The 24,691-nt window shown below is 45.3% G+C and overlaps 1 protein-coding gene across 4 annotated transcripts in view; it reads left to right on the top strand.

Moving 5' to 3' along the window:
- The window catches only part of LZTS2 (leucine zipper tumor suppressor 2), an 80,081-nt gene that overhangs the window by 21,558 nt on the left and 33,832 nt on the right, over window positions 1-24,691 (top strand). Inside the window, exon 1 of one of the 4 annotated variants that reach the window (XM_044437331.1) lies at window positions 10,059-10,179. The exons of the other annotated variants lie outside the window; for them this stretch is intronic. The gene's annotated coding sequence lies outside the window, so the exon portion shown is untranslated. Of the gene's footprint in view, window positions 1-10,058; window positions 10,180-24,691 lie in introns of those variants that run through there. 4 annotated transcript variants of the gene reach the window in all.

Below are 24,691 nucleotides of genomic sequence, written 5' to 3'. Positions count from 1 at the left end.
TTAGGGAATAAAGATTTTACAATTTTATAAACTAGCGTGTAGTGGTAGAAATCATATTGGTAAGAACACCCACCCCTAGCAAAGAAAAAAAGAAATTCTTTCAGTCCTTGCTTTTAATGAGAGCTCAGTATAAGTAACGATAATTTGTACAGAATTAATATCTGTATACCTTGGTACAACCCATGTTACCTTCCATATATTAATATCATATAACTCCCAATAAAGTGTGTGGTTGGGGGCATCCTATACCTTAGTGTTCCTACAGATTGTAAGTGCTACACATTTCACAAGGTCTATACCTACCTTGTCTTATTCTGGGAAACTTTGCCAAGTTTAATCATATATATCACATACTAGATTAAGTGATACATACCTGATTATGAAAGGTTAAACATTTACTACACTTAAACGGGCTGTGTAGCCACATGACTGGCATGTGATGGATTCCATTCTGTCATGTGAGGCCTTGGGTTAGGGATGTATTCTGGGTGGAGTGTTCCTGTATCTGGTATTTGTTCAGGCTGTTGTGTTTTCTCTCGGGGTGGATGAGAGAGCTGAATAAGAGAAGGGTTGAAGCTGGTTACTGAGACAGGATTGGGAGGGAGAGGATATCCTGCAGGGTATTACAAGAGCTTGCTAATAACCAGGGGGACACTGGGCCAAGGAACCGACCAAGAGCTGTCCTTGACTCAACTGCATAAAGCAGTTTTGGCCAGCTGGGCACATTCCACATGTGTTGGCTACAACTTACAGCATGGTTGGGGATGATGGGAACTGTAGTCCAACAGATCTGATGGGCCGTAATTGGAGAAGGCTGGCATAAAGGGTCACCTGCAAGTTTTTTCTGCTTTCCTTGCAAGTCCATGATTGGATTACTGGGTTTTCCCTCTTCATGGCATGGTGTACCTGCAAAATATAGGCACATCCTGTGCCATTTTCTGTGGAGGCTGGAACTTTTGTTGCTCTATTAACAGCTTTTTAAAATAAAACTAAAAATGAGAGCCAGTGTTCAAGGGGAACACGAAGCAGAGAGTTCTTTCTTTGCCTGGTCCCTAAGAGTTCTGCTACCTGTGCCTGCTGCTCACAAGAAACGGAGCTTGAGCGGTTTCATGTTCCTGTTCAGATGGTCATTTTTCAGGACATCTTCCAATACACTGGGATGCTTGGCCTCGCGTGACCTTTGCATACAGCCAAGTATTGCAAGAAAATCAAAAAGCCAGGGAGAATTTGCAGAGCTAAAAGCTCTCTCTGGGTTACAAAATATATTTTAAAAAAGTATCTCCTTATGAACGCTCCTTATGAACATGCCTGGGCCCCAGCTCTTTGGAAGGGCTTTCTGAAAGCGAGCACACCTGCCCTCTGCACACTGCTCATTCATTCAGTTCAGCCTCCCACCTCTGCCGATGCTTTGTCATGGGGTCCAGAACAGAGGGGGCTTGGTCTGAGTCTGAGAATTCGTCCTCTTCAGAGACCCCTTCCACTGGCCGTACACCTTGGTTGTTCCCAGATACTGCCTGGCTCAGCAAAGCATGTGGCCTTGAGATAATTACCTCCACTTCCTTCATCTCCAAATCTTGACCTAGCCAATTCTCTACAATCTCACTGTTATTTGTTCCATATTCCAATCCTGCATCGTCTGGGATGCAGCCAGCAGTCCGTGAAAATGGTTCCCCAAAACTGCCAGCCTTCTCATTTTCAACACCCCTGGCTGGCTTCTCCCGTCTTTCAGGCTCAGTTGTGGACTTGGTGGGGCAGGGTGAAGCCGGCGTTGTTCCTTCCATGCAGGCTGTGACAGAGTGGGATCAGGGGAGGCAACCTTCAGATCGTAGGATCTCAGAGGTTGGACTCCCAAGAATCCTATAACCTACCGGACAATGTTGGGAAGCCATGGGATTGCACAGGTGTGAACCCAAATAAAGATGGTATTGAGGATAGCAGGCAGCACTTTGCTTTGGAACATACCAACCTCGCAGGGGGGAAGAGCCTTATGAAAACAATCTGAAGACATAAAAACTAGGAGTGGCATGGAGCATGGCAGTCCCCGAGGAGTCTGCAGGCCTGTCAGCAGGGATGTGCATCGTGTTGGAGGCTCCAGGAATAAATAGGATTGTGGGAATAATAAACAGGTGCCCTAGGGCTAGAATAAGGAAGGTGTTCATAGTTCCAAAATGAGATAAGCGGGTGCAAGGAAGGAAGAGGAAGAAGAACTTTCTAAAGGATATGCAGGATCACCTCTCACATCACATTTAGATTTCCAAATGGATAGGAAAAACAACAAAGAGAGTTTTGAAACCTGAAAGACTTTCAAATTAGACTTGCCTAAGCTTTATAGCAGGGGTCTCAAACTCGCGGCCCGCGGGCCAATTGCCGGGACGGGCGGGGCACGGGGGAGGGGCCCTGCGGCCTTCAAAGCGCCAGCGGCGCCCGGGCCGGCCATGGGATGAGCGGCCCACCACCACCGCGGTGGTGGAATACTTGATGCGGCCCAGCCTCACCCAGACTGCCCCCAGGTAAGTTGAGTTTGAGACCCCTGCTTTATAGGACTCAGCTCTCAGTTCTGCCCTCTAGTGGCAGATCAAGTGCAAGGCATTGCTCTCTGGAACTTTGGCATCCTTTTCCATGAGTGCTACAACTCTAAGCTTTGGATTGCAGTTGTACAGTAGAAGACTGTCTGCAAGTCATAACTCCCATAGTGCCCCTCTGGGGTTAGTGTTTATCTGTGAGTGGTGTGCCCTATATCAGCATCACAAGTGTGTCCTGTCATTCTGGCAGCAGATGCCTGTAAGTCTCTGAATTCAGGCTTGCCAGAATCCAGTGCAAGGTGTGAGGTGTGGCAGTGGGGATCTCTTGTGCTAGACCGTTGTTTATTTGATAGCTGGTGCAGCTTGGAAATGAATAGCATGAGCTAAAAACCAGAATTCTACCTTACTGTGTTGTTTTAAGACATTTCCTATAATTAAAAGTGAAGAAGATTGTATATTTTTCTGCCTGTTTTAGGATGGTTGACTAAAATTTTTAGTGTTTGAAAATCTTATTTAAAGAGTTCTAAAATGATATTTCTTGGGGTATGTTGTATTTTCTGTGTCCCTTTTTGGCATAACTTATTTGATGCACACCTACAGTGATACATCCATTTTGTAACATCTGGTCCATCTGTGTTTTGTGGATTGTCAGACATCATTTGTTTCACTATCCACTCATTGACAGAATCCATTTTTTAAGGGAAGCATGAGAATGTTGTTCATGTTTGCAAAATGACATTAATGCAGCTTTGCACTGATACACATTCACAACAGTGAGCACTTGTATAAATCCCTCCAAAAGTAAAAGAGAGGGAAGAAAAGGTTCACAACCTTGTGGAATCTGCAGGACTCAGAAAAAAACAGTCTTTGTAGAATTTGCAGGTCAGATTCATAGAGATCTGAAGTTACAGGAATGTGTTGTGGATTTCTCCAGCATTCCTACTTATGGGTTCAGCTGAGACTTGCTGAAGGCCAAGTAATGAGTCTCATGAATAAGTGGGGATTTGAGTCTAGCTTTGCTGAAACCAGACATAACACTGTCTATTGAATCACACTCCCACATGAAAGGGTGTGATTGCCCTTTAAGAGTGCCCCCCCTTCTTCCCCTCCTACCCACCTCAGCCTCCACCATACAGCAAGACTGTGTGGTAAATTTCCAGGAACAGCTGCTGGGCGAATCATGTGGCTGCCACAGTCACACCAGGGGTTTGGGGCTGCACTACTGTTTAGAGAAGCGAAAATCCAAAGATCAAATAAACGGCAAGGCCTGGAGCGGCTCTGCGATGGGAGGAGTGGGCCGGCCTGTCTCCTTGGATTGGCAAGGAGGCCTCTCCGAGCCAGTGCATTCCCAGGCAACGGCAGGCAGGGGTGCCAGTGTTGGGGGCTCGCTGCACAGCATCTCTGGGTGTCAGAGGACAGTGATCAGTAGGTCGTGGGTGTTCAAAAGCCAGTACAACCCAAAGGGCTCCTGATCTTCCAGTGACCTTTAATCGACTCGTAGCCCTTTTATGTCCATGCCAGAGCCCCCACTGAACCAGAGTGTGTCCTTGTTCTGCTTAAGCCACTCAGCTTCTGCTTGTGTGCCGAGATAGCAGGATGACCTCTCCTCCTTCGCTCCTGTCATCCCTGCACTTGCTTCCCGCTTCCTCTGCTGTTCAGCATCAAGAGCCAGGCTTGTTCCATTGACTTTGACTGAGGTGGGGGAAAGGGTGCTCTGCCCAAATCAGTCTGTGTGTGTGGAGGTGTGTGTGTGTGAGTGTCCTGTTGCCCTAGGGTCCTCTGTGGGGCGTGGGCTTCCTACTAAAGCCTTTATTTGGTGGCTTGTCCCACCACCGCTGCTGAAGTCAGTGAAGCATCTTGTGAGAGGGCCATCTCAGGAGACTGCCTGAGAGACCCGATCGGAGCCAGGCATCGCGGATGGCTCTCCGACGAGTCACACTGGCCATCTCCTCCAGCCACTGTGGCTCCCCAGAAGGCCTGCCCGCCCGCCCTTGGGCTCAGCCTGGCAGGATGCTCGGCGTGAATCCCCGGGCAGGCGGTAGCAAATGATGTGGCAGCGAGATGGAGACCTCGGGTGACGGCAGAGCTTGTGCCAGGACTAAGTATCAGCCATGTAACCTGGGTACAAAATGGTGATTTCTGGGGTGCATCTGGAAAAGTTGGCACAAGTAGGTCGGGATTAAGGGCAATATAGGAATATGAACTTGGTAGCACAAACATATTGTGGTGTAATCATAACAATCTTACAGTTAGGAGAGTGTGGGAGAAATAGCAAAGTTGTGACAAAGTAGGCTTGGTGTCCTGATTATAATGCGGCATTGTGACAAGAGTGTGACAAGGGTGAGGTGCGGTGTTTGAGCAGAACATAGCATCCCTCTGGGCCACTTCTTCCCAAGAGGATAAAACTACCAGTGGCCAGGAACCTCTGAGCACTTTGTTCCCTTCACGCCGTACTTGGCCTGTCCAAAAGTGAACTTTAGCATAAGCCTCTCACCTCAAGGAAGAACGCAGAAGGGGTCAAGCAACAAAGTATCTCTGGGATTGCAATCCTGTATACACTTAGAGTAAACCCCACTGAACGCAGTAGGATTTACTTCTGAGTAGGCATGTATGCAATTGCACTTTTAGTGTTGCAGGCAGGCTGGTCTATTGCAGAGAACATCCCACCTGAAAATACGTGAGGAACGGTTTGGCAAGTGTGCCAACAAAGTCCTAACTGGCTCCATCTCCATGCTGACTGCTTCGCTAGATCTGAGGGGTTCGCATATAACTGGCTGGGAATGATAGGAGTTGTAGTTCTGCACATCTGGAAGTTGCCAGGTTAGGAAATGCTTCCTTAGAGACGTCTGAACAAAATATCTTCTCAAAACATAAGCTGTTGCTAAACCTGAGATCCACTCACTCCCTTACTAATCCAGAAATTTATACTACTGCCTAGCCTTCCAGCACAAACAGCATAATGTGTGTCTGTCATGGGTTTATCTAGCCTTCTCCACTTAAAAACAAGCCATTCTTTTGTTATACTCACTCATTCCTTTAAAAAAATGCAGGAGGCCACCCTGTGCGCAACATCTGAAGGGTAGTGACAGTTCTGGCCTGCCTGGAGCGGATGAGTGGGAGGTGGGGACTTTTGTTCTTCTTAGCCTGGGAGGGGAAAGGATCAGAGCAGTTTATTTATGGGATTCTCTCTCTCTCTGAGTGCTCAGCGAGTGAGCGAGCTCGAGCTGGAGCGGTTGCTTTGATTCCAGAGAGTTTGAAGGAAGGAGGAATCCTAGAATGGGACAGGACGTTGCAAGTCATCTAATCCAGCCTTCCTATATGTGAAGAAGAGAATTATTATTTTTGCATCTGGATGAATGCATGGGAGTACTCTGTTGGAACTTGCAAAATATTAGGTTTTGAGTTTCTGTGGGCTCCTCCAAAGTGAATTGTACTTTAAAGCACTTTTAATATTTCTATTAAAATGCTAAAGTTCTAGGTAATTTTTAAAAATACAGCGTGAGCAGATTCTGGTGAGACAAGGGGAAGGACAGAGAGGAAAGCTGGAAGACTGTTCCTGTGAGGATATTTAAGTCATTGGTGCCCTCTTGTGGCTGCAGAGGAAGAGATACCTGATAATAAATGAAAACTTCCTTTGCTTGAGAGGAGACAGTGGGAGAAAATGTGTGTTCAGAATAGGGATATTAAATCCACAGTAGGTTCAGATGAATTTAGATGTGAATATGACCTGTGGATTTTGCTGTGAATTGGCTTTTTCTGAGTCACATGGAATCTGCAGACAACTTTTAAACTTTTGGCAGGAGAGGTAGGTTTTGTACTAATACACATTAGTGGCGAATTCAGATTAACTAATGTGCACGTACCCAAGTGTGCATTCGTGCTAATGCACATCAAGTAGAATGAAATTCTGGTTTAAAAACAATCTAACTCCATCAATGAGCAGATGTTGGAATGGAAAAGGCCCGATAATCTGCAAAACACAGATGGAATGGACTGAACAAAATCTGTGCATTCCTAGTTCAAAGGATCCAATCACAGTTTGAAGCTGGGGACAGTGGTCATGGGGGAGGATCACCATCTGGGGAGAGACCAGCCTGCACTTGTCCTCTACTCAGCATTTGTCTTGGCTCCATTTCCTCAGTGGGCAGATTGATTGCAAGTGCTGGCACAACAGCAGGCCAGAGTCTTTCACTCGGCCATCTTCCTGGGACTGTGCTTGCTGCAGCTGGTGCCATGGACCATTGTTGTGCAAGATGAGATGAGGCAGGAGGGTGGAGGTGGAATCAGGAAAGACATCCTGACCTGCAGAGTCGGATGCTTGGCATAGGCAGCGTAAGTGAGCTCTCTGTGTATCCCCAATTTCACCTGAGCATAGATCTGGAGAGCGGGTCTGAAGGACAAGATAGAGAGGCTGAGTGGGATGGTCGAGAGTGGGTACTGTTTAGCACAGTTGTGAGTAGAGAAGGATGCACAGATGAGGTGACAAACCACATGAAGCTGAGATGTTTACTTGCCCGTTTCCTGGGAGAGGTGCTCTCACATTCCTTAAAACACGTCCCATCTCCTTCTCTCTTTTCCTCTCCTTCCTCCACCCTCAACATGACTCTAACTATTTAATAATAAACCCCTTAATGGTATGTGGACCAGATTGTTTAAGAATCCTGTGTGGTTGAAAATTCCCTACATAACTTGCATCATGACACAGAGCAAAACATTTTGATTTTTTGAAGCACATTCCCAAAGTTTAAGGGGAAAATCTAAGGCAGCTGAACAACCTCTGCCCAAAGTTCCCAGTTCAGAAGGAAACTTTGGGACTGCTTGTAATTTGGGTGGCCATGTTCAAAGATCCTCCTTCCCCGCTAACTATTCAGGTATCAGAATATGCAAACCATTTCCTCTCACAAATTATTTAACCAAAATAAAATGCATAAATTAAAGGTGCTTTGCTTTCTTGCTGTTGCTTTTCTGTGTAGCAGGCTTCATAGTGAAACTCACGCATTTCCATTCTCCTGCAAAGCTGGTCAGTATTATTCCCATGTTCTGCTCTTGATCCACTCACTCATGCTGACTCTAATTTTATGAAATGTATTCCAGCAGTAGAATTTAGGTTTATTTTTCTCCTCTTTCCTTCATCACCCGCCTTTTCACATTGGGTCTATTGCCTAGAAAGCTGCTGTCTCCGTGTTGCCAAAATATGTTTTCAACAGCTTTAGCTATTCAGCTGTCATGTTTGTTTTCCATGTACAGGAATCCCATGCATTGTGCTGTTGTAACCCATTCCAAAAGTCTGCATGCACATAAACACATACATGAAAATTGGCTTACTCTGTTGAAATGAATGGGGAAGCTGTTCTTGGAGAAAGTCCTATGAACACGTTGATGTCTCAGTACCTGGAACAAAAAATTCTGTGGAGGCAGTGGCAGGGCAAGCCAGCCCATTAGGAAGCAATGCTTTCTTGGCTTTGGAAGAAAAAATTGGCAAAAGTCTCCTTATAAATTTAGGGCAGCCATGTCCAACCTGGTGTTCTTCAAGTGTGTTGGGCTGCAACGCCTATCCAACATGACCAAATGTGTTGAAGCTACAAAAAGAAAAAGTTAGCTTGCTGGCTTATACAATCTGAGTTTTTAAAATCCCTTTAACAGAACTGCTCTGTCCTTTCCTGCATGCAAAAATTATCCATGGAAAACTCTGAATTACCCCTTTCCTGCTTCTATAAGGGCCCTTTCTGTTGCAGTACCTTCCTTCTGCAACTCTCCTTTGGGACCTTGCAGAATTTGTTCTTATGTTTAAAAATGTTCCTGTTCTGCCTGGGTCTTGTAAACTTAATTTTTATACACATTTAAAATAGAATTAAAATGCTGGAAATGTTTCCTTGCCATAAAGAAATGCTCTAGAAACGGCAGTGCATGATGTAAAGAAGATATACCATCAGGGAGTGTCATATTAATGCTGTTGAATAGCAGGCAAATCAGGGAAATTTATGAGGAAAATTTCTTCATGGAAATGGAATGGAACCAGCTTTCTACAGTTTGGAATGGCCCTTCTTTGATACAATAAAACATTTAAGAAAAGTCATAAAGGCTGTCAGCTGGATACATTCAGTACACCCAATCTAAGCAAAGTTGTGCCTGTTGGCCTGGACTAGCCCAAGATATTTTGCTGCCTGAAAGTGTCCTGCCCAAATAAAGGTGCACAGTATATTAACAATTATTGTGGCATATGAGGCAAGAAATCCATAAGTCCTTGGAGCAGAAATACAATAACAACTAAGGAGGTAAGTAACCATTTCCTGTCCTTTTATGATACCCAACATCTGCTACCTGAAGCAACTTCCTCACCCTGCCTCATGGTTTGGCCAGCTCTGCTGCTGACACCCTGGGCTGGGCCCTGTCACTGTGCGCCTCTGTAGTTCCCTGAGGAAGTGATCTGCCCATTTCATTTTCCCTGGGGACGCCAGCAGGTGGGGGATGCATATAATCCTAATCCTTTTTGGTTTGAAATTGTGTAGGCTGCAAAGCAATATGTTGCTTAGGGAAGTTTGCCCCTAGAGTCTGAAGATGTTACTGCACACTTCAACAAGGATATATTTAAATTAATTAAAAGTAGTGAATGCGTTTTAAACAAAATAATCCTGAGGAGAACATCCCTGGTGTCTTCTTAATATGCATATGGCGTTTCAAGTGACTAATTTTCAGAGGCTTGTTATTATGGTACTGATGGACAGACTGTCAGCATCATCTTATAATATTATAGAAGCCACAGGAAAACTGCCTGCCTTTGGACAGGGTGTTGGTGTAACTGGCTTGTGAGACCCAACAGAGGCCTTGGGTGATGATGAAAGATGTGGAACCAGGGAAAGAACAGTGGTGGCCGCTCATGGTGTGAAGAGTGGTACTGGGGGCACAGAGAGAGTGGTATGTGGGCAAAAGGGCCATGGACTCCCAAGATCCAGCAACTGCAGCCTGGTGCCAAAGTCACCTGCTTAAAGTCTGTGCCCAGGGATTTGTTGCTAGAAGTCTCATAACTGGCCTGCAGCCCTTCCATGCATCCCTCTCCCCGTTTCACCCACCCTTTTCAGTGCAATCAGCATTCAGTTGTAGCATGGGCCTGATGGACCTTTGTGCTATTTTGAAAGCATTGCAAGTGGAATATCCTTGCTGATGGGCCTCAGATTACCCACCGGTCTCTCCCAGTAGATTCAGATGTAACCTCTGCCCACCTCTGCTTCTCCTTTGGCGCAGAAATTAAATATCAGTAATAACGGTGGGAATGTGAAAGTTTGTGTGTGTGTCCGTTTCAGACGTCGTGTACATGATGTGTGGATGCGGGAAAAGTAAGGCGCGCGCGGTATGTTACCAGGTGGCCTCGGAGGCGCGCGGCATGTTGGCGAAGCGCGGAGGCCTCGTGCGTGTCTCCCGCCGGCTAAGCGGGGAGGTGGGATGGAGGGGGAAAGCGGGGCTGGGCGAGCGAAGGAGGAAGAGGAGGGTGGAAGCAGGCGAGCTTCTAGAGTCCCGGGTAGACGAGGGGAGGAGCCTGTTCAAACTTGTCGAGACGCGGTGGCAGGAGCGGCGGCGCGGCGTTGGGAGCCAGCCGGGAGAAGAGCTGAGCCCTGAGCAGCGGAGAGGTGGACTGGCACCATGGAGGCGGCCAAGCCAGGTGCGGGGCTGGGGGCAAGGGGGCGAGTGAGGTCTTGCTCCGTGGTGGGACGCGGCCGGGGAAAGTGCTTTAGGCCCGGTAAGAGAAGATAAGGGGACTCCTCCCGCCTGAGTTCAACCCCCCCACCCCCCGTTTGATCCTTCGGAGTTGGGGCAATTTCTGTGCGAAACCCAGTCCTGGGCGCACGGAGTTGGTGACCCGAGGCTTGGCGGGGGCTTCCCGTGTGTCGGGCCGGCAGCGATGCCTCTTCTGCCTTTCCCCAGCTCACACTCTCCGGCATCCCCCCCCCCCCGCGCGTCTGCTTTCCCTCGGGCGCGGGGGGAGGGACCGAGTTGGCTGCGCCGTCCCGCTGAGCTCCTTAGCGCGGAGTCGGAAGGAGACCAGCCGCAGGCCGGCGATGTCTCGGGCGTGCTTCCCTCCTTCCCGCCCCCGGCCTTGGCGGGTTTGCGCGCGTTGCTGGGGTTCGAATTCCCTTCGCCCTCGTCCGCGGCGCTTCTCCTCGCCCGGCGAGTGGTTTGCGAGCGCTTGGCCTGGATCCGTCTTGCGCGGCACTTTCACCTTCGGAGGGCAGAGGTGTTTTTTTCTGTCGAGCTTGGGGCGCTCGAAAGGTGCCCCGCTTCTCCCCTGCGCCCCTTTGCTCGTCCTGAGTGATCTTCCTGCTAGATAGTGAGTTTTCCAGTCTGGCCTAGTAGGCTCCCCCGGCGATCTTTTTCTTTAAGTTTGGCCGTGGCCTCCCTCCTCTGCATCCTTGGGGCTTGCGCAGGCTCTGTGCCCGGAGGAGGTGGACTAGTGAAGGCCCCCGTACTGTGTGCCGGCCAGAGCCCTCCGCTCGCACCAGACGGCTGAAGTGGAGCCCCCATCAGGTGAACGAGGATGTATGAATTGACTGCCTGTTGAGTCAGTTGCTACTGGTTCTTGAGAAGAAAAGCTTAGGCCTTTTCTGCCTGCCCTGCTACCTGCCTCCCTGGCCGAAAGGGCTGCGCCTGCCAAGATGCTTTCCTAGAATGTCACCAACAAGCAGCAGTCTAGCGGTCCAGCCAGGATAGCAAATTCACTCGCCCCCAGATGATTGTAGAGCAACACCCTCAATCTGATGCCCTCCAGATGCGCTGCACTGCAACTCCCAGAATGTTGGGGAAGACTTTGGTAAAGTGTGCTGTGCTCTCAGTGCTGAAGACGGACTTGGGGTGTACATGATAAATGACAACAAGGCAAGTTAGGGTGCATGAAGATCACATGCTGCTACTTGTAGAGGAGATACGTGAGTGTGGTGGGGAAGCCAGTGGGAAAGTTGTGCTAAGCAGACAGACCTGCAAGTGAAGGGGCAAAAAAGGGCAAGGCCGGCAGGCCCTCAGAAGTACTTGGTGGATGTGCGTGACATAGGAGGTTTCTAAAAGGGTTTGTTTAATGTTTCCGTATGCACATAGTTGTAGATCATTGTCGAACGTGTGGCCAGTACCAGGCAGGCCAGACTTTCCCATGCATCTTTTTGGGAAGATAGGAAGCTGCCATATAGTGAGTCAAAGCATTGGTCCATTTAGCTCACTGTTGCCAACACTAACTCGTAGTAGCTCTTCAGGTTTTCAGACAGCGATGTTAATAACTGAATCCAGGGTATTCTGCATGCAGAGAGGGCACCCTACCACTGAGCCACAGCAGGATGCTACCACGGCTCCTGGGCGGGTGGGTATTTGAACTTAGGTCACTCCATCCAAAACTCTAAGCTACATCCCTTTTATTCTATGGATCTGTGCGTGCTTAACTTGACCTATGCATGGCTGTCTGCTGAAGTTATATTTATTACATCACCAGCCTCCTCTTCCTTCATTATCAAATCACAGACTACTGTACAAAGTTAATTGGAACAGCAATTAAATTCAATCATAAAAACATTGAAATCTACTAAGCTAGCTAAATGGGAAGGCGTTCTCTGTGTTAATTACCTTTCTTGGAAAAATTAGGTGGCCAGGTCAGGGTGCTAAGAATAGGAAGCAGGCTTCTCGACTCAGTGGTTTTGGACTGTTGCCTCTGGCCTGCTTTGAGTCTGTGAATTCTGTGCTCTTTGAGAAGCCATCTGAACCTCAGAATGTTTGGCAGAGGCAGCGCTACAATGGGCTGCTTGCTGTAACTTTGGAATGTGTTTGTGAACCAGCACTCCATTCTCTATAAAGAAGCTGCAGCCCCTGAAATTTTTGGCACTTTCAGAGCTTCCTGTGGCTGACTGTTCCATGCTACAAGTATTGGAGGAGACAGGGAAAGTGGTGCCATTTGTAACTTCCTTCCAGGCCATATGCTGGTCAACTGAGGTTAGATAGGAGCAAAAGTATCTAAGAGCTAGAAAGCTTCTCCAGTGTATGCACTGCCCAGATTGGGATTTAGGGAATCATTCATGACTGGTGCATCCATGCATGCAAAGAACAGGCAGGCTTTTTCTTGGGTACACTTTGCCAGCAGTGCTGAGAGAAGTAGAGGGGTTGTGTAAGGGTTAGGGGCTGCCTGCTCTGATCATGTTCTTTGTTCCCAAGCAGCTTTCCGCTGGACAGGCTTGATGGCTTCAGCAGATGCCTCCCTTCTCTGTGCTTTGAACTGAAACTGATGGGGGAAGGGCGGGCACAGTCCTGACCCTGCTCTCTTCCTTCCCTGCAGTGTCTTGTTCAGCCAGGAGTATTGTTGTGCAGGACCAGAACATAAGATTAATGTTAAGATGTGGAAGCAAAAAGGCACTCTCTGATGGCTCTGCTGAGCCTTCATGTATTATGTACAAGTGACACGTTTGCCTCCAAAGCATTGTGGGAAAAGAAGCCCCTGGGTATTGAGATTGATTTGGAAGAAACAGGGTAGATTTGGGAGGATTTTGGTCTTGATATTTTCAGTTGACAGTGTGTGTGGCTCTGTTGCCGCAAGGGGGGCAGGGAGGGTCCTTCCTTTGGTCTGCTAGTGGAAGATAGGCATGGATTTCTAATATGGAAAGCTGTCGTTAGGCTGTGGCTCTTAGAACCATGTAAGGTAGCAACAGAAAACTGACGCCTTTCCGCGTGTTCTCTGCATATTGCGTGGAACTCTGTTGCTTTCTCACACAGAAACCAGTGCAGATGCCAAGAGCACTTAAGCTCTTGTTGAAAGTTCAGGATTGCTGTTTGTCTGATCTGTGTGGCTGGTGAAGTGACTCAAGGAGCTACCTGCGGGTCAGGGAGTTCTCAGTTGAATGTTGTCTTTGTAACAAATTCACATTTTGTCTCAGGCAGACAAAATGTCACTTCCTTAACTCTTAGTCTCCCAATCTGCACTATGGGTATAATGTGCTTGACTTTACCTGTGGAACATTATTTCTGAAAAAATAGTTGTGAAGCACTTTAAGCGCTCTAAAGATCTATATAAATGCTACACTTTTTTGTTAACGTGTTATAGCTAGCTGGGATTAGGGTTCTCTGCAGATTATTCATCTTCTAATCTATTTTTGACTAATTGCTGTTTAAACCTGTACAGAGGTGAGCAGAACTGGCCCAGGGTTTGCTGCCATAAGCAAACTGCAGTCTACTTTCATGTCTTAGCATAACAAACACTTAGATTGATCAAGAGTTGAGGGGCATACTATTTAATTTTTAATGCATCTTCATTTCCCCCCTCTCCCTCCATCAACTACATCTCTGTTCAGTAGGAAATTTGGCCATATCCTCTGGAGTGTGGATAATATTGTCCAGCTTGCAGGCTGCTAAACTGGTTTTGTGTTTCTTTTCCAAAAAGAACTGGAAAGCCTCCCTCCCCCTGCTTAACTTTTATAGTTGCGTGAGGGAACAGGTAGGGTAGTTGTTTTTCATGATGCTAAGAGAGTCAGCTCTTTTATCTGCACCTCCAAGTTTCCCTTTTACCTCCTGCAGGGCTGTGGATGGAGGAGGAAGTGGTGCTGGGACAATGCCCAGCAGCTGTTGACTCCCCAGTGTTGGCACAAGTCAGCAGGAGGGTGAATTCTCTCTCTCTATCCACACACAAACACACACACTTCCCAGGCTTGATGAGAGGGTGATGATGGTTGTTCTTCATGCCATATCTGGAATGTGTGAGGAGGGCCCCTGCTGGGCTGACCCAGCCATGCCCCTTCTGATTTCTGTTCCTGATTGGCATGCACTAGGCTGCTCTTCTGGTTGGCCTGTCGCTCCATATCCATCCAGCACTCATGGGCTCACAGATCATAACTCATTAGCTTGGCATGTGTGCAGCTATCACTTGGCCTGCTCTGAAGCAGGGGAGACTGGAACTGCTCTTAAAGGGATGGGATGCGCTCCTGCCAGTCGGCTGAGTCCTAGGGATTTAGTGTTCATACTTTCGTATGTTCTTCATCACATTTCGGCCCTGTAGTTTCCTGACCTCTGTGTTGCATCTGCCATGGCCGCTTTTTCATACAGTATCCCAGCACAACAGTGCCTCTGTGTTGTGGCATATCTTTATAGTTTCCTTGCAAGTGAGGGAGGCAGAGTAAAAGCAAAGTGCTTGCCAGAGCAAATCACTCCACATAAGTTGAAATATACAAACAGCCATGATCTACCAGAAACAGTAACAGATTGTCAGCAGGGACCCTGTTAAGTTCAACCAGGAGAAGAAACAGCCCTCCCAGTACTGCAGTTGGTTTAGACACCAGCCGCAAGTGAAATCTCTTTACTGTCCATCTTCCAAAACAGGACTATGGAGGTGGTGGTGGGGTCAGGCTCACAAATGCTTGACATCCAGCTTCTAGACTTGGTGGACGCTGAACAAAGATAGGTACTGTAGGAGATACTGTCCACAGGTCATTCAGCTGACATTGCCTTCCATATTCACAATTCTTGAGGATGTGGAACATAAAACACATTATGATATAAAGAGGTACATAAATGTGAGCCATAAATACATAAGGATAACCTAGGAGCTTAATCCACACGTTACTAGCATTGCCCAGTGAAATGCTGTTTTTAGAGTCATTACCTAGAATATACTGGCTTTTCCAAGTCTAGAGCGCCTCTTGATGTAATAGAGATAGTGAATTAACTTAAATAAAAATTTACTAAGCTTTGTTAGTATAAATTCTGCTTTTAACCTGATATTTTGAAATTAAGAACGTTGATGTGCTTTCCTAGCATGATTTTTCCAGTTTTCAGGAGATAAGTAGAAGTGTGGAGATAATAGTGGGAGAATCTAGCAATGTGGTCTTTCCAGAATTTGAACATCCATTTTTCCTGTTCATTAGATGACACTATTTACTATCTACACAGCTTATCTTCACAGATGTTATACACTCTTAAAAGTATTGGAAGCTTGCTCAGCTTTCTAGATGCCAAATTATATCTTTAGGTAGCCAGGAGTTTAGGATTTTCCTAGACCAAATTACAGTGGTACTTTGGCTCACAAACTTTATCCATTCCAGGACTCTGGTTGTGACCCAAATTGGTCATGAGCCAAGTCAAATTTCCCTATAAGGGTCAATGTAAATAAGGTTAATCCATTCTGCAACTATTTTTTTTACTCACAAAAATTTGAAGCAAAGTGACAAAGAACAACAAAGATCGTGGCCATCTCCCCCCCCCCCCAGTGATCATGTGGGGGGAGGTGGGCATGATTGTGGCGGACGTGCAAGGGGAGGTGGGTGTGGGTGCGCTCGGGCAGGAACACGGGCGCAGTCACGGCCATCTTCCCCCAGCACGACCATGCGCGCTTGCAATTGTCACCCAATGCAGAGTTTGTGACTTGTGGCAAAATGTAGTACACATTGACCTTTTTAGGGGTGAAGAATGTTAAAAGCATGTTGTTGTTGTTATCGTCATCACCACATTATATTCTATTGATATCCCACCATTTTCCTCTTGTGATGAACCCAAGACAGCTTCCACAGCTCCATTTTGTCCTCACAGCAACATCCCTGTGAGATAGGTTAGGCTGTGAGCCTGTGACTGGACCAAAGTCACCCTGTGGGGACTAGAACCTGGATCTCCCAAGTCCCCAGTCCAGTACTCTAACCACCATACCACACCAGCTGTTTTAGGAGGTGCTGTCTGATTGGCCATGGAGAGAGATCAGCCCGGACTCCAGCCCAAGAAATGCCCTTGAAGGCTGGAGCTAGGACTTTGACCTTGGAATGCCCTTCTTCTGCCCTTGCAACCAGAATGCTTATTTCTGCACCAGCCTCACTCTGAAGCTGCAAGTCTGATTTTGGAGTGCACATTATGGGGGTGGGGACGCGGATGGGGATGGGGAGTGAGGCTCTGCATCACTCCTGTGCTCCTAGCATGCAAAATGGGAAACACACAGAGGTGACTTGTGTCTTTGCTCTTCTTCTGTCCTCATAAGAGTACTCATAATCTTCTGAGGAGTGTTATGAGCAGCTACATTTTTATTGTTACTTGGTTAATCATAGTAATCAGGGCTGAATCCCAGCTGCAAGGATCATGCTCTTAGGTATCAATACCAGATTTGTAAGTACTGGGGGGATCAGGCTTCTAGGATTTTTTTCAGTCTTGCTTAAGGCAGATCAGTTTAATTTGTCTTTAAATGTGGATGGGATTTTACTATAATGTAATTTTCTTAGGAGGAGTTGTGAGATAGAAGCCCTTTAACTCCTGGAGTTATAAAATTTCATTAAGCTATTGACTTCAATGAGTGAAAAATTTTTCTATCACTTATGGTGGAATACAATCCAGGATGTTTGTTTAGTATTTCAAAAGTAGCAACACATTTGTTTTGCTTTTTCAATTTGAAGATGTGTTATTTTGAGAATTGCTCACTAAGATACTTGTGACACATTCTCTTGCTCATAATAATGAGGATGATGATTGATTCTTCCCAACCCCAAACCCCATCTTCTCTGAACTGACCTGCCTGCTGCATTCTCTTCTCTTGGATAATGGCTTTCCCAGGTGCTAGGCCTGAGTGGCACAGTCTGCAACTTTCCTAGGCTGTTGTCCCTGAGAGTAGCCCAGCTGTGAGGTCAAATACAGGACCTCCCTGGAGTTTCAGGCTCATTGGTTCGGGCCAGTATTTGCATGAAAACGGGAGCTTTGTTTCCCACCGCAGCTTCTGCTCCTGCTACTGCTGGTGGATTATTTCCCCCATAATCCCTTAGCCTGGCAGTTGCTGGGAGATGTTGATTATGCTGCAGACAAGAGGATCCTGACATCAAACAGGGCCTAAAGCAGCAGGAGCCTGCTTGGAAACAAAGATCCGGTTTCCAGGCAGATGCCTATCCTGGATAAATAGGAACAGTGAGTGTGGGGGTGGAAGAGGGCATGCTTCCCTGCATGGATGTTGGAAAATATAGTTCCCTTCTTTTGGATTTGCCCTCTTCTCTCTGAGGTTTAGCTCCGAATGCTTCTTAAGCTATAAATTCTGGTTATATCAACACTACATTACTGTAATGCACTCTGTGTGGAGCTGCCTTTGCAAACAGCTTCAAAACTTCCCTTGATATAAAATGTGGCAACAGTAATGCTTGAAAGGAGCATATGCCACCTGTTCTGCCTGACTCTGTTTAATGCGCTTGCTTTCACTTTTAAAGCCTTAAATTGTTCAAAACCAGAATTTCCTGCACCAGTACAGCCTGCTTAAACCTTAAGATCAGTATCAGAGGTTCTATTCTCTGGCTCAACTGAAAGGAGTCATCAGGTCATGAAAGACTAGGGACAGGGCCTTTTTCATGGTGGCCCCACATTTTGTGGAATTATCTCCCCATGAAGTACATATGGTGTTGTCACTGAAGATTATATAAGAATTCTTAAGTCACTTTAATTTCAATATGCTTTTTATTAATGAGCCTTCTTTAGGTTTCCTTCCCACTTTAAGGGGTGTAAGATTTATGCTGCAAGTGGTTGCCCGTATATATTAGATTAGTTAGCATAATTGTTTTGTAATGCCACACAGTGATGGAAATTGTCCTGAAATTTGGTCTATACATCAATTAATAAAAAAAATCATTGTGATTGCTTATGCCAGATGAGCAAAATAGTAGTTGCAGGGAGTTGGAGACAAATGCAATTCAGCATCAAGCAGATCCTGAGCTCAAGCATGTGGTTTCAGCAGCGGAAAATGAGCTGCATATCATTACACACTTCTGGTTTCCCCAGAGCTATTTCAGTTCTGCAGCTTAAATTAGGTGGTGGCTGGGTAGGCCCTTTTTGGTTGTTCCTGTTGTTAAACAAAATGGAAGGTAGACAGCAACTCAGTACGTGGATCTCAACCTTAGCACCTGTCCTCTGTTCATCAAGCTGATCCTTGAGCTGCCCAGATAATTTGTTATAAATAAACAATAACATTAATAGGCTAAGTGTGCAATCCTATGGCCACCAGATGCTGCTTCTATGGTCACTGGATAGGTTGAAATTCCAGCTCTGGCTTTGGAAATCCATTCTTAGGTTGGAACTGGGACTCCAAAGTGCTCTTTATGGACCTTGCCAACAGTGCTGTTCTTTCTGTGTGGTCTGTGGCTCTAAAGTCACAAGTGCAACTTTGGAGCCCACTTTGGTGGGGGTGTTCTGGGGGCAGGGAGGGGAAGAGTAAGGCTCTGCAGGAAATGAAGACTCCTCAGAGGGGTCTCGGCTCCTCTTCCTCATGAGCAGGAGCAAAAGACAAAGTTTTTAAATTATTCATATAAGAGCACCAGCTCCACTGGCCTTATTATGATGCGCTACGTTAGACATATGTCCTTCCATTACTTGGAAGGGTGGTTACTGATGACACAGCAACAGACAGTAGTGTGTGATAAGTAACCATAGTCTGCATTTATCCCAATGGTCCTTCCAGCCTACTATTAGGTGATAGAAACAGTGTCTGTAATTTTGAAGAGGAGGAATCAAAATTCTCAGTTTACATTGATCAAGTTTCTAATATGAAAGTATGTTCTTACAAACCTATGCCAACGAGTGAATCTATGGGGCACGGTGCACAAACTTAGCATTTCTTTAGTCTACATGGAGATTTAAAGAGTTCTTTCTGAAAAACCTTTGGAGAAGCAGCAATTCAGCATTCTCAGGAGATGCAGAACAGAAGGATTGTTGCCTGCTTTCCATGAATGGAAGATACTTTTGGTCAGATACTAACCGTAGATTTTCAACATGAATCACATCTTTCTAATTCCGTGTGCCATATTAAATGCCTGTTTGCCTACAAAATGATGCAAGGTGGTCTACTTTTTATATTAAAAAGCTGCCTGAGAGAGAGACATAAATTCTATACTTTTGGCATATTACATTGTCACACTTAGCTAGTTTATTCTGTTTCCCCCCAGCCTGGTTCAGGTACGGTACAGCTAGGGACAGCTTAAATTCCTAGCTGCAGCTAAGTAAGGTGGGAAAGGGGATAGTTTTGCTTTCCTACTTTGAGAACTCAGTTTGTTATACCAAGTCCCCAGTCCCACTGTGTAGGGTTTATAAAGTGGGATTCAGGATTCTATTTTTATTTTCACATCCCTTGTGGCAAAGGTTCCCAGGTGTAAGGCTGAGAGGGCAGGTTTCAGAGATGGGGAGGAGGTTTTACAAGATGTACAGTAAATGGCCCTTCTGCTAGAGTTTACACATTATTGTTACAGGAAAATTGGATATGTGTGTGTTCATTAAATATGAGCATTCTAGTTTAGTTTGGTGTTGTGTTTGCCATTTAAATGATAGAAACAATTCCTTAAACAAGTCCCTTATTGCACATGAGATGTGAATATAAGGAGCTGCCTTATTGGCACACTGTGGATCATACAGCCCATCTTGCCTGGTGTGACTATAATAGCTCTCCAGTGTCTCAAGCTCCTTCCTTGCAGCCAGAACTCCTGTAGTTCAAGAAGCTAGCTAGGAGTTAAGCTGGGACCTTTTGCATGCAAAATGTGTCAACTACTGTTATGCTATAACTCCTTGCTGGCATTTTCCAACTAGCTGAACTGACTGGGGAAAGCTACATGTTCAGAAAGATTTTCTCTCTCCAATCCTGTGGGTAGATTCTTTCATTCTTCTCCTGTGAGTTATTAAGAAAATATTTTTTCATGATTTCTATCTTCTTTTGGCCATGGTGGCTAAGCGTTTTGAAGTGGAACACTTAATATTGCCAAATGGCTATCAGTGTTTTTCAGGTTATACAAGGGCGGCTCAGCTCCCATGTCTAGGAGATTGGCCTCCACCTTCAAACAAAGACATTATTTCTATGATCTTGAAAATTTTGGTTACCTGGGCCAGTCTACAGTGCCCTTTAGGATCATGTTAAACAGTTAATGCCCTATTTCAACTATTTCCTGTGATTGGGGTGGAGAGGGGATTCCACAGGCAAATGGCTTGTTGAGTGAAAACCTGCATTCTTTGGCTAGTGTTGAAGTGGTGAAGTCTATTTTTTATTATTTTTATTTTATTAAAACATTTTTATGCCACCCCATTCGCCGAAGCCCCGGGGCGGCTTACAACGCTAAGTTAAAATAATTATAATATAAATTAAAAATATAAATATTAAATTAAAAATACAAAAATACAGTATAAAATAAGCCGCCCATCTATACCACCTACATCCATGGAACATCCTCTGTTTTTTTTTTTGGGGGGGGGGGCTGCACTGCAGGAAGCAGCAGATGGCTCTTGAATAATCTCTGATGTGGCCTTTCTGGCTAGCTCATTTTCTACACTGCTGCAAGTTGTAAGGGTTACTTTATGATTCAAAATAGCTTCCTCTCTTGAGTAGCTTTCAGTCATGAATTTTAGTTTACACTGAATAGAGCTAGCCCTGCCATACATCCTTCTTGGAATAAAATCTGCAGTTGTTGGTCTTTACCATTCACAGGAAATAGCCTGACGTATGATTTGAAGAATCCCTTCTCCATGAATGGGAATCCAAAGCTGACTGGAAAAGTCACTGATGTGACTTTGGTGCTCTCTGCTTCAAGTGAAAATGGTTTTGCTGTGGTCATTCATCCAGGTCCATCTGGATGAATGAACATAACTCCCTATCTGCCCTGAGCAATTTCCTGTAGGTACTTAGGAATTCTGATTCCAAAGCTATAGACCCTGCTGCTTAATCATTTGTTATATTATTATTCATGTCATCTGGAGCTGCTTCCTCCAATGGGATTTATCCACAATCAGACTAAAAAAGAATGTGACTTTCCACCATTTTAAAGCAGGAAACAAGACATTCTTTTCTGCAATTAAGATACTAAAGCATAGGATTCTATCTGTCTAGCCCAGTATTGCCTACCCTTATGGATAGCAGCTGTACAAGGTTTTAAGCAGGAAGATTCCCTATCAGCTGCTCCCTGGTCCTTTTAATGGGAGATGCCAGGTAGCTGGGACCTTCTGCCTGCAGGGCAAATGCTCTGCCCCTGAGCCAAGGTCTATCTCAGTGGCTTGCACACAATGTGTAACCAAAATGCATTGGGAGGGTGGAAGTAACTATTCTTCCAGCCCTTCTATAAATATGACATAATTGCCAAGGGAAGATAAGGGCAAAACCCTGTGTGCATGTTTAGGAAGAAGAACATCCTACAGCTCCCAGTATCTCCTAGCCACATATGCTGACGAGGATACTGGGAGTTCCAGGACTTCTATTCCATCTAAACATGCATGGCATTGCACCCTGATTTGAATTAACTGTACCTGGTTTGTGTTGTCAGCTGTTACAATAGAGAAATTGAGTAGGATAGTGCTTGGATTCTGCGTGTCTAAGCTCGATCAAACTGAGCTGTGACTTGAATGGACGTGTCCACCATGCTACTCTGCTCCATGTCAGTGCTTAGCTCCTGGAAAAAAAAGTTTGCTTGCTTTGCACAGTGTAAGTGAATTAATATGGAAGAGAACAGAAAATTGTTTCCTTCTGCTTCCCCTCCCATGATCCTAGTTACTTTTAATTAGGCCTTCATGCCAGTCTCTTTCTCTCTCTCATCATAATGAACTGTTAAATCCCATTTGGCATGAGGAGCTCCTTCTCAGTCCATGTTCTTTATGGATTATTTGATATTTCTTGCTTGAACCTGCCTTTTTAAAGAGATTCTGAGGGCGTAACCAAGCCATTAGCTCTGTGGTGTAGGAAAGCAGGACTCATATCAATGGGTCCAATGAAGGACTTTCAGAACTATGTGCCAGCCTCTCAGTTACAAGCTAGACATAGAAATACTTAAATGCAAAATGCTAATCAAGTTTACATCATCAGCATCATCATTAGCCTTCTGTGTTCTAAGGGTCATGTTTCTTTTAGCCTTTCAGGATTTCTTCTGGGCAGATGGAATATAAGCTGGGCAGCTTATATTAAGCAATCGCATTGCCTTTTTTTAGAATTGGGGATACAGACGATGTTGTTTCCTATTTGTAATCCTTCTCTGTTTTCTCCCATCTTGTTCTTGCTACAAAGCATTCCATTGATGCGGGAAAGACTGAAAGGCTGCATAATGCCTTTTGGTAGTGCTAGGAACCCTGCATCTTGAACCTCGCCAAGAGAACTGCTTATTTTAAAATGAAGCATAGAGGGCCCTTGGGCCAAGTTGTTGGGAAGTAGATCTAACAAACAAATAAAAAGAAATAAAAGATTCTCTGGAGGGAGAACCTCATAACATCAGTGAATTACCCTGTACTGACTCAATTCTGCTATCATCTGATCATTGCCAAGTATTCCCCTCAATTTCTTTGATCAGAAAGAAATCTGATCTTGAGACTAGGACCAATGAGTGTACTTGGGTGTACTTGAGACTAGGACCAATTTTTACTAGAGTTTGGGAAAATGCCAATGCCTTCTTGTAATGCATTGCAGTATGCACCAGTCTGTGAAGTGCTGGGACAACCAATACCCCAAACTGTCCCCAGTCATAAAAAGGTAATCCACTTCCAGTGGAAGATGCCACTGAATGTTCATTGTGTGAGATTTATAGTTCTGAAAACGTCCTCCTGTACCTGCTTGTTGTATCCTTCATTTTCTGCCACCATCAACCATTTATGGTATAACCCCTTATGTTCCTTATTTAGTAACTATATCAGCTTATAGGAGTGAGACAACCCAAGAGATTTATATTAAAGCTGATGAAATCCAATAGTATTCATTAAACATTTGTTTACAAGATAAAATCTGTTACTTTGTAGGGTAGATATTAAAACTAGGAAGATTTTACTGCTTGCTTAAAATTGCTACTATATCTTTAAGGAAGTTAGTTCTCCCTAAGTTAGGTCACTACCCTAACCAATCCTATTATCTCATTGTATTATCTTAATGTCTTGGCAGGGAGCACTCCCAGATTGTCTCAGAAAGGTAAGTCTGAGGTCTTCTTTCTGGTTAGGACTTGAGTTGCTACTCCCTGAAGAGAGTTACACCTTCCTAAGTTGAAGTACTTGAAGCTGACATTTCTGGCTTCTGCTCCCTTGCAGGACTGCTACAGAAGTTTCCTCTTACTGCAGGCCTGCTCAGCTTCTTCCTTCTGTGATTTCATCTCTATTGCCCTTTTTCTGTTTTCATCTTTGGCTGGCTACTGCTTTCAGCCACATTTGTGCCACATCTGACTTTAAGGTTCAGCATCTTCTCTGGTTCTTTTTCCTAACTCTTTTCTTGATCCCATCATTCCCAGCTGCAGAACTGTGCCTGGCCTTTTATTCCCTCCAGCCAGGCTACTCCATCCAATCACATGCTGCTCTCTAACAAAGCGACTGTCCTTTGACCTGTACGTAGGAGCTGGTGAGTGGAGATCATTCAAGAAGTGAATGTTCTTTTCGTGCCTGACCTTTGCCTCCTTTTGCTTCCACTGTCCAATATAAAAGCAGTGGACTTCTACTGTCAGAATGACAGCCTTGTAAATCTCCTCAAGGCTGTTTTATTTTCATAGCAATTATTATCAGTTGTTTATGCTGTTGTTTTTTGGCAGTATGCCAAGTGTAAGCCGCACTCGCCTTGTATCTTTTAATGTAGGCTAGAGGCAAGATGTCAACTTTTTTTTTACCTCAGACCCTTAACTGTTCATATATACATGGCCTAATCTCACATCAGATGCTAATATTTATGCATTTACATAACCCTTCCTACCTGTAAAACTTCAGCCTCATGGTTTTATTGATGCTGCACAACCCTTCCTTCTTTGTGGTCTCTGTGCATCACACATATGGACTATGTGCCTGTGTGTGCCCAGTTCACAGCTTCCGTGGATGCGGCTTCCTTTTTTTGCTTGGGAGTGAGTGGGTCTTACCACCAAGTGAGCCTACGCAGGATTGCAGCGTCACTGCCTAGTGGGGCAGTCTTGAGCACATGCAGTTGAGGACCAATTTAGATTGGTTAGAAACCACTGTAAGTTAACCTTGTAGTAAACGAAACAAAACGTTGGAATCTGGATGCATCTTCCTCGCTGATACATTTTCCTGTTGGTGCAGGGAGGACTCCACAAAGTCTGTCTGTTTCTGGTCTTGTCCTAACTCTTGTGTTTCAATTTTTGACGTTCCAAATTTTATGCTCAGGGAACCCCTCCTAAAGGAACAACTTCATTTCAGATTTGTTATTGGTTTTAATTTTGATTTTGGTCAGAAATCGCCTCTCACTTTTCTTTTAAAAACAGATT

Source organism: Varanus komodoensis, unplaced genomic scaffold, assembly GCF_004798865.1.
Source record: "Varanus komodoensis strain SLA01 unplaced genomic scaffold, ASM479886v1 scaffold1, whole genome shotgun sequence".
Classification (NCBI taxonomy): domain Eukaryota; kingdom Metazoa; phylum Chordata; class Lepidosauria; order Squamata; family Varanidae; genus Varanus; species Varanus komodoensis.
Note: the sequence above shows the minus strand (reverse complement) of the source record. Positions and strands in the feature narration are given on the sequence as shown.